Raw genomic sequence first — 10,157 nt, forward strand, 5'->3', positions numbered from 1 at the left:
CACTAGAAAAACACAAGGTAGATCCCTCCAGCTGAAGACAAATTGGTCTGCACAGCCAGGATTATGGGGGTGAAGGGCAGCATAGGAATGGGTCTAGCCTTGGAAATGGGAAAGTGAGCCACAGAAGGTGGTTCCAAATTGTGGGGAGAGAGAATTTCCTTTTAAACTGGGGAGTGAGAAAGAGGAAGAAAATCCTTCTAAATTGGAGGAGGGAGGGGATGTGCTTAATTGGGGAAGAGGAATGGGAAAAGACTCCTTCTGCTTGAGAAGAAGGGTGGCAAAGAGGTGATTCCTCAAAAGAGACACTGGAAAATAATGTCTATAAAATTTTAGGGATTCGGAGAGGATAGTGACAGAGGAAGAGAATTCCTTAAAAGAGAAAAAGATCTGGACAGAAGATCTCTGTACCTGAGCGTGAGACTCCCCCACGCTCCAGACAGAGCGGCAACTGCCAGCCACTTGCCACCAGGTCCTCCCTTTGCCAAGCCCAACTCGCCCAAAGCCCTCCCGGCCCCGACGGGGCCCTCCCGTGCTCCCGGCTCAGTGGCAGCGGCGGTTCCCGGTCCGGGTCCGCGGGTGCCTGCCGTGGCCCTGCCCGCACCACGCGCAGCCCTCCAGGCCCCCGGGGCGCGCCGAGGCGCTTCCTTACCTTGGTGAGTCCTCCGCAGCGGGTGTGGCCGGCTCTGCGGGCGGCCCCGGGCCAGGGCCGGGGGGCGGGGGGCGGGGGTGCCGGGCTTGGGGGGAGCGGCAGGGTGAGGGCTGGGGGCGCGGGCACGGTGCCCAGCGGGGGTGAGGGGGCCGTCGGCAGCCCCAGGGCCCTCGGGCGGGCCGGGCCGAGCCGGAGGAGGTGCGCGGCGTGCGGGGCCGGGGAGGGGCGCCGGGGCCCGGGCCGGAGGGCGGAGGGCTCCCTCCTGGGGCGGGCGGGGTGCTCCAGCCTGCGGGGCCGGCCCGGAGCCGGGCTAGGCGCGCGGGAGGGAGGCCCGGCGCCCGGGGAGCCGAGGACTGGGCGCGCGGATCAGAGGGGCCGTTTTTCTTGCCTCGGCTGACAAATCAATCAGGGCCGGCCGGGCGCCGGGAGCTGCCACCCCGGCTGCGGCGCGCGGCTCCCCGCTCGCCCCGCGCTGCCAGCTGCCGGCCGCCTGGAGTGGGCGCGGGCCGTGGCGCGGGCTGGCTGCGGTCATTAGGCTGCGGGCGCGTGCGGCCGGGGGCGGGGGCGGGGGCGGCGGCGAGCGCCGGGAGGGGGCGGCGCGGCGTCCCCCGCGTCCCCCGCGTCCCCGGCCTCCCCACCCCGCCCGCCGCCGTCCCGCGCCCGCTAGCGCTCGGCGTTCCCCGCCCCCCGCTCCGTGGCTGTCACCGGCCGGTCCCCCCGGCCGTCCCCGCCCGCCTCCCCCTGTCTCTTTCCATCTCCCGGTCCCTGCGGCGTTTCTCTGCCTCCTTCCTCGCCTCTCCCGGCCTCTCTGGCTGTCCCCGGCTCTCTTCCTCACTGCCTCTCTCTTTTTCTCTTACCCCTCTCTCCTCGGCTGCTCTCACCACTTCCTCCCTCCCTCTCCGGCTTCCTTCTACCTCCCCTCACTCTCCCCCCTTTCTCGCCTTGCTCAGGGGGACTCGCTATCTCTTTCTCTGTCTCTCCTTGGAACAGCGGCCCCCAGAATGCAACTGAAGCCATTTCCCTGCTCTGAGACGTCGGACAAGTCACTCCCTGCCAGGGCTGCAGTTTCCTGTCTCTAAAAGGAGTTGATGAGCAGCTCTAGGTGGGGTGGCGATGGGGGACTCAGGAGGTGCCCCGTGCCTGTGGTCCCCTGTTGAAGTTCACGCCTCCTCAAATGCAGCGGCCACCCAGCGCTCGCTGGGTGCCATATGTGCCCCACAAAACACCTTTCCTCAGCCTCGAGGACAAGTACCACAGGCCAGTTCCGCGGGAAAAGTTAATGGTGGTTTCCTCCAGGGTCCCTAAAGCCCCTCCTGAAAAGTGACTGTGGTTCCCCTCCCCCTGTCCTCAGGTTTTGAGTGGGCACAACCTAAGCTGGATCTGATAGGCCCTGTCACCTGCTGGTTCCTCCCTGGTTGACACCAAGCAGAGGGGCAATGCTCTCTCCCTGTCCTTAGACCCAAGCAGGAGAAAAATCTACCCTCCCTCCTTCCCTCCCCATTCCCCATCACACCGTGATTGGCTTTTAAGCTTCAGGGATGTTTCCCGGACCGAGTGTGGCTTCAGAGTCAGAGAGATGTGAGTTCAAGACCACTTGCTTAGGTAAGTCACACTGCTCCAAGTTTCAGTTTCTTCATCTGTGAAATGGGAGCAATAACCACCTCTTTTTCAGGATTGCCATTGAGATCATTCGTGGAATCCATAAAGTGCCCAGCCCACAGGTTATTTATTCTGTCCAGCTTTTATTCAAGCTTTTTGCTTAGCACTGAGGAGACAGCAATTCACGAGGCAGGCATGGTCTCTGCCTTCATGCAACTTGCATTCTAGGAGGCAGACAGACTGTGGACAGCAATTACAGAATTTCATGACAGTTATACAAGTGCCATGGAACATATAGAGTACGATAAGACCAGATATCCAGGGAAACTGACCTGGTCTGGGGCTCAGGAAGGCCTTTCCCAAAGTGTGATGACATCGAAGCTGAGACCTGAAGTCAATTGGGGCACCAGGATTGCAGTTGGTAGGAAGTGGGCAGGGGGTGCTAAAAGAGGTGGTGGAGGGAGAGCGTTCCTGGCACGAGGGAGTAAGGCCAGCGGGAAAGCCGGAGTGGCCGGTGTGGGGTAGGGAGCGGGATGAGGCTGCAGAGGTGGGCGGGGCCAGGCGTGGGCAGGCAGTGTCTTGTAGGCTGTGCTGGGAAGTCCCGGCCTCAGCGCACAGAAACTGCTCTCATGAACCCTCAACCACATGAGTCCCGATTTCCCCTTTTCTGAGCTGGAAGGAAGAAGCCAGGCCAGCATGCAGACTCATTCTTTGCCTTTGGTTATTCCTGGGGGCTGCCATCTCTTGTCCTCTCCTTTGCTATGTCCCAGCACTGTGCACCCAAAGATGTCATTGCCTACTATGACAGCCATGCCCCCACCCGAGGGCCTCCCTGGCAGCACACACTCAGGCTTGGTTTCTGTCTGTGCCCTTAAAGTCAGGCCCACAGGAGGCATCGTCCTTGGCCACTGATCCCCTGTTCTGTGCCAGGCCCTGTGCTGGGCATGGCCCCTGTCCTCACAAAGCACTCCTTTTTCTGGGAAGACACTTTTGAGCACACAGGGATGCAATGACCATGATGAAGGAGTCTCATGGGGGACCTGAGGCATGGGGCTGGAAGCTCTTTGAGGGCAGGTCCATCGTGTGTTTTCTCACCTGGCATCGTCATCAGGGTGTGGCACTGTGCCTGGCACCAAGGCAGACACTCAGAAACACGTATTTGGAAGATTAAAAAGAAAAGTGGAGTTTAAACACAGAAGGATGAAGGCTCAGTAGGAGCTCAGAGAGCCACAAGAAAGGGGGAGGAGACCTGCCTCTGAAGCTCTGTAAGGAGGAGGCAAAGGGCTCTGTAGTGGGAGGGAGCTGATGCTTCTGGGGCTCCTCCTCCTGGGGCCAGGCAGGTGCTGGGCACTTTTGTGCAGTTCCCTGGGCCAACCTCCACAGCGCCCCGCCTCGAGGGCACCATTGGCCCCACTTTTCTGTTAAAGCGCTAGGGTCCAGAGGGGTTGCGTCACAGGCTTGAGGTCACACAGCCAGTAAGAGCCTGAGCCCGGATTTGAACCCTGGTCCGCCTGCTCCTCTTTACTAAAAGGAGGAAGGAAAAGAGGAGGAGAAGGCAGAGGAAGGCGACGACTGAGAACAAAAGAAGAGCAGTGGCAAAGGAGTGAGCTCCATGAGTAATTTTTCAACTTAAAAACAATTCCCATTTCCCAGCCCTGCAGAGGCAGGTGCAGCGGATCTGAGGCGAGGCCGGCCCTCTGACTCGCAGGAGCCTGCCGAGGGGCCCCGGCAAGCTGCTTCAAAGTCGGCCTCTTCAGCACAGGCGCTTTTAAACTTCACACGGGAAACTTTCCAGGGCTGACTTTTTGCACTTTGTTTCCAAATCAAGAGATGGGGAAGTCCCTCTCAGCCCAGCGGGGAGGAGATCACACTGCGAGACTAGCCCTAGGGTTTTTGGCTTGGCACTGAGCTCCTCAATAGGGCAAATGGGCTGATCCCCAGATGTAGGGGTGTGGGGCCCTGTCCCCTGCCCGAAATGGGTTCCCAGGAAGAATTCAGTGTGTGGGCTTGGCAGCCAGTCCCCCCCTACCCCCCCCCTCCGTCCCCAGGGTCCCCAGGGGGGATAAGGCCTCTCTTCCTGTATCCTCCCAAGTCTGTTTCTATCTGGGTTCCAGGTGGCTTTTGTGGACAAGATGCGACCACCTCATGAGGATCAAGATGTACTCCTTGCTCTTCTCTGCACAGCAGTCTCAAAACTAGGCTACACCGTCTGTCTCCTCTGGTCACCATTTCGAGAGGCAGCAAGGGTCTTCCTAACCCTCAGCTCCCTCTGATTTTTGGAATTCAGATTTGGATTTTGGATGTACATCAAGAGGCTGGCTCCATGCATTTTAATTAAGCTGTCTTTTTTCATTTATTACTAATACACTCCTCTTAACTATGATTTATTTGTTAAACAAAGCACCATAAGCCGTCACTTATTCATCTTAATTTCAACAAAATTAAAGTAGTCGCTGTTAGATTGCACCTAATTGCACTTGCAATGAAAAGAACGGAGATGTTAATCAAAATAAATTGAAGATAAACAATAAAATCATTACATCTTTGCGGTGGTAAGTGTAACTAATCAGTTTTGACTCGAAGCGACCGAACAGGAATAATGAATGTGTCACCGAAGGCACGCTCATTAAGGGAGGCTGCCGGGACCTGGTCCTCAGGGCAGCAAACAGCCACCCTGCCCATGTGGCTCTGAGGGTTCCTGCCTCCTGGGCTGGGCAGAGGGACCCCAAGGAGTAAAGTGATTCAGAAGGAGGCTCAGAGAATGGAAGCGAGTCATGGATGGGGGTCTCTGAGGCTGCCCTGCTACAGAGGGGTCCTCTCACTCTGATGGGAAAGAGGTCCCAGGCTCGTTACTGGACAGCCCAGGTAACCAAGGATGGGGTGAAGGCAGCTGGAAGACAGACAGACAGCCCGATATCCAGGGAATATAAACAGGCAGATGCACTGCAGGGGGCACAGTAGAGAAGAGTCAAGCATTAAGAGACAAGGAGAGCTGGGTGCGGTGGCTCACGCCTGTAATCCCAGCACTTAGGGAGGCTGAGGCTGGTGGATAACCTGAGGTCAGGAGTTCGAGACCAGCCTGGCTAACATGGTGAAACGCTGTCTTTATTAAAAATACAAAAGAATTAGGCAGGCATGGTGGCGCACACCTGTAGTCCCAGCTACTCAGGAGGCTGAGGCAGGAGAATTGCTTGAACCTAGGAGACAGAGGTTGCAATGAGCCAAGATTGGTACCACTGCAGTCTAGCCTGGGCAACAAAGTGAGACTCCGTCTCAAAAAAAAAAAAAAGAGAGAGAGAGAGAAGGAGAGTTGGGCACAGTGGCTCATGCCTATAATCCCAGCACTTTGGGAGGCCAAGGCAGGTGGATCACTTGAGGTTAGGAGTTTGAGAACAGCCTGGCCAACATGGCTAAACCCTGTGTCTACTAAAAATACAAAATTAGCTGGGCATGGTGGTGCACACCTGTAATCCCAGCTACTCAGGAGGCTGAGGCAGGAGAATTGCTTGAACCTGGGAGTCAGAGGTTGCAGTGAGCCAAGACTGTGCCATTGCACTCCAGCCTGGGTGACAGAGTGAGACTCTGTCTCAAAATAGAAAGAAAGGAAAGAAAGAAAAGAAAAAGAAAGAAAGAAAGAAAGAAAGAAAGAAAAGGAAAAGAAAAGAAAGGAGAAAGAGACAGGCAGAAGAGCAGTGAGGGAGAGGAGTCTGGCCAAGGCCAGAGATGGACAATCAGACAGGGACAGACAGAGAAAGGAGCTGCAGAGGGAGGGAAAGCGAGGCAGCTCTGACAGTGATGGAGGAGGGATGGGGAACCAGCTGAGTGAGGAGAGGGAGGCAGAAGAGAGAACCAGGCCGATCTGCAGAGGTGGAGGCTGTGGGTCATCGTTCAATCATTGCTCCTGTGAGGACTATACATGCATATTTTCATTTGGAGCCAGTTAAAGCTCGGGAGCTTTCAGGTTAGGATTCTGGGAACACAGCGGTCCTCAGCAGTCTGGGCAGGTAAATGACTGTCAGGATGGAATCCCTGGACTGGGATCAGGAACACAGGGGGAGTGATCATGAGTACTGAGGCAGAGGGCCACCTGGAGGACTCCTGGGCTCATCCTCCCACCACAGGGCTTTCATAGCCCTAAAGGGTCCAGATGGGGCTCCTTCCTCATGTCACAGGCCTCTGTGCCAGCCTTTGGGTTGCTGGCCTGGACACCAGATGCTGAGGCTGCCTTAGCAACACCCTCTTTCCAGTCTGGGAAGATCCAGAATGTGAGCAACTTCGGGAAATGGGAAAATCAGAAGATACATCCTGGTAGGACTGGGGGCAGAGACCAGGAGAGACAATCTGAAAGATAAGTATTTTTTGAATACCTACCAGGTGCTTAGCCCTGGGCTGGACCTGGGAAATACAAAGATGACCCTCTAGTCCCAGCTACTGGGGAGGCTGAGGCGAGAGGATCACCCAAGCCCAGGAGTTTGAGGTTACAGTGAGTTGTGATCACACCACTGCGCTCCACTCGAGCCTGGGTGACAGAGCAAGAGACTCTGTCAAAAAAATAAAAAACAAATACACAGATAAATCAGATATGACCTTTCGCTACCTCAGTTTCCCCATCTTTAAAAGTAGGGTTAATAACAGAACCTACTTCACATATTTATGATGAGGATTAAATGAGTTAATGCTTGTCAAGAGCTTAAATGGTGGTTGACCCTTGGAAAGGGCTCTATGTGTTTGTTAAAAATAAAAATAAAGTAAGTCTCTGCCCTTATGAAGTGCAGAGTTCAGTCAAGGAGACAGACTCGTTAGCAGTCAAGTTCTGTCGAAGGGGTGAAGGATGCTCTGGGGCCCAAAGTGGAGCGAAAGCCTCCAGCGAAGCAGGAGGAGTAAAAACTAGTCAGATCAGGGCTCGGGGAGGGGAAAAGAGTGGTCCAGGCAAAGGGGACCATGCAAAGGCACATAGGCAGGAAAAGACAGGATATGGCCGGGGCTGTCAAGCAAGTTGGAGTTGAGGCTGAAGACCAGGGACTTAGATCTTGATGAGCCTTGGCAGGGACGATGGAAGAGCATTTGGAGGGATGCTGGGGTTTTTTCCTGGCTGCTCTGCATGCCTTTACTATATTTAGGGTGGGACCTTGGGGATTGCGTCCTACTCCTTTCCCCCCCCTTCTTTCCTCCCGGTCCAGTGGTTCTGGTAGAAGCAGTTCCACCAGGACTCCAGGGGAAGCGGCATGTGACCCAAACCTAAGCCAATCCGCGCATTCCACTGCTGTGGCCACAGTGATTGGCTGAGGGACTGGCAATCCGGCCCAATGGGAGCCCATCCTGGGCTTTGGCTTGAGGACCTGGGAGAGGTCTTTGATCCCTTCTGCTGGTCTCTAATCTGACAGGATGTAGGGGCTGGGGCCGCTGTCACCACCTCAAAACCATGGGGCTTCTGAGACCGAAGCCAACACAGCAGAAGGCAGCAGCACGGTGGAGCGAAATGAGTTCCAGTGACGTCGTTTGAGCCCCAAATCCAGCCGAGATGAAGCCAGCCCCAGTCCCTGGCCTTTTTGAGTTTATGATCCAATAAATTCCTTTTTCTTTAAGCCAGTTTAGGTTGGGTTTTCTGTTACTTGGAACAGAAAGCTTTCTAGCTGATACAGGTTTCAAACAGGAATGCAACGCCGTCATGTGTTTTAGTAATGTCACTCCGGCAGCCGTGGTGCAGCAGAGGGACTGGAGGGAGTGAGGTTGGAGGCAGCCACGCCAGTGGGGAGGCCGACATGGTCATCCCAAAGAAGGCTCGTGACCAAGAGGAGGCAGAACTAGCAGCTCTGGTCTCCGCCGCTGGATTCGCTTCCTGAGGATGCCGTAACAAATCGCCATAAATTGGGTGGCTGAAAACAAGAGAAATTTATTTTCTCATGGTTCTGGAGGCCAGGAGTCCAAAATCACGGTGTCAGTAGAGCCTTCCTTCTGAAGGCTGTGAAGGATAATTCTTTTTTTTTCTTTCTTTCTTTCTGAGACAGAGACTTACTCTTATTGCCCAGGCTGAAGTGCTGAAGTGCAGTGGTGTGATCTCGGCTCACTGCAACCTCCACCTCCCGGGTTCACGTGATTCTCCTGCCTCAGCCTCCTGAGTAGCTGGGATTATAGGCACCCACCACCACACCCGGATAATTTTTATTTTTATTTTTATTTTTGTACTTTGATTTGAGTAGAGATGTAGTTTTACCATGTTGCCAAGGCTGGTCTCGAACTCCTGAGCTCAAATGATCCTCCCTCCTTGGCCTCCCAAAGTGCTGGGATTACAGGCATGAGCCACCACACCTGGCCTTTTAAGAGAGAATTCTCAACAAAGAATTCTTCCTCCAGCTTCTGGTGGCTCCATGTGTTCACTGGCTTGTAGCTGCAGCCCTCCAATTTCTGCTTCCATCTTCATGTGGCTTTCTTCTCCTCTGTGTCTGTGTCTTCTCCTTGTCTGTCTCTTATAAGACCACTTGTTATTGGATTTTGGGCCTGCCTGTGTAATCTAGGAGGATCTCATCTCAAGATCCTTAATTACTTCTGCAAAGACTCTTTTTTCCAAATGAAGTTACATTCACAGATTCCAGAACACAAACATATCTTTTTGGGGGTCACCATTCAACCCACCACAACTAGCAAGGAAAATGACCACCAGACCAAAAGACTAGAGTGAATATTATGAAAGGGAACAGGAGGCCAGGGGAGGTGAGGCAATGCTCAGAGGGCACTGGGAGGCACAGAAATGGAAACCTCTGGGCTGGGAGGAGTCCATTTTAGGACATCAAAAGAACTTGTGCACAGGATTTCCTAGGGAACCTAGGAGAACCAGAGAGAGCAAGAGCCTAAGGAATGGACAAGGGTGCTTTGCATTTTCAAAATCTGGAAGTCAAGAGATTCTGCAAATACATGGAGTTGTGAGCTTAACATCACTCTGGGCAAGGTTCCAGAAAACTCAGGGCTTGGTGAGCACCTAGGAAGGAAAGTAATTCCCAGGACCCCACACTGATTCCTTAAGAACAAGTCATGCCAGATCAGCCTTATTTCTTTCTTTGTTAGGTTCACTGGATGGGTAGACTTAGGGATGGTGTGATGAGTGATCAGAATGAGGCCAGCTTGTGGTGGTCTTCTTGTAAACAGGACAGAGAAAACGTGTGATGGATTCAAAGACGATTAGGAAATTGACTGCCCATAAGGGAAGGGAATTAACCGATAGGTCTCTGTCTCCTGTAGTGAGGTGCCTGAGGTCCTCTGCTAGGTCCTGTTCTGCCCATCCAAGTTACATGAGACAATGGTAAACAGTGGGAGGCCCACTTGTCCAATTGGCAGATGGTTTGAGGGAGGAAGAAGCACACATTATGTTGGGAAATAGAGCTCCTTTTTCTTTGAGCGCCTACTTTGCCAGGCACTGAGTTTGGCTCAGGCAGAATAATGGTGAATAAGACAGAGAGAGAGAGAGGTATAGCTACTCTCATGGAACTTACTGTTCTGTAGGGGACTCAGGCAAGCACATTTAGTGTAATAAGCATCCCAAATGACTGTGGCAGGATGGGTTTCCAAGATGAGAGGAGACATGGAAAAATAGAAACACCTGTCCCTGGTTCTAAAAAACCAACAGTGTCACCTCAGGAGAAGGGAGCCCTGGGTCAGTAGTGGTTGGAGTGAAGTGGAGAGGGCAGCGATGTGTGAGGGGACATGGGCCCTGCCAAGTTTGGAGAGCTGATCTACACTCGAATTTCACATGTAGCCTTTCAGCCATACAGAGCAGCAAAGGGGAGGATTCGATAGTGCGGTAGCAGGTAATGACAATGCTAGGGACAATTAGAGGCAGAAATAGAAAGAGTTTTGGAATCATCCTGTTTTACAAGGTGACAACCAGAAAGCCAAGGGTTGCAGAGGGGATGGC

At 53.9% G+C, this 10,157-nt stretch overlaps 1 long non-coding RNA gene across 3 annotated transcripts; it reads left to right on the forward strand.

Moving 5' to 3' along the window:
• The first annotated feature begins 209 nt into the window (after nucleotides 1–209).
• On the forward strand, nucleotides 210–4,794 carry LOC107976771 (uncharacterized). 3 transcript variants are annotated; one of them, XR_001721001.4, is made up of 3 exons: nucleotides 210–653; nucleotides 1,600–2,251; nucleotides 4,363–4,794. It is a non-coding gene; the product is annotated as an uncharacterized LOC107976771 (long non-coding RNA). The 3 variants fall into 3 exon arrangements; XR_001721002.4 differs by having other exon boundaries at nucleotides 211–653; nucleotides 1,640–2,251; XR_001721000.4 differs by lacking the exon at nucleotides 210–653 and having other exon boundaries at nucleotides 1,320–2,251.
• The last annotated feature ends 5,363 nt before the right edge of the window (nucleotides 4,795–10,157 follow it).

The sequence above is a fragment of the Pan troglodytes genome, chromosome 11 (assembly GCF_028858775.2).
Source record: "Pan troglodytes isolate AG18354 chromosome 11, NHGRI_mPanTro3-v2.0_pri, whole genome shotgun sequence".
Taxonomy (NCBI): Eukaryota; Metazoa; Chordata; class Mammalia; order Primates; family Hominidae; genus Pan; species Pan troglodytes.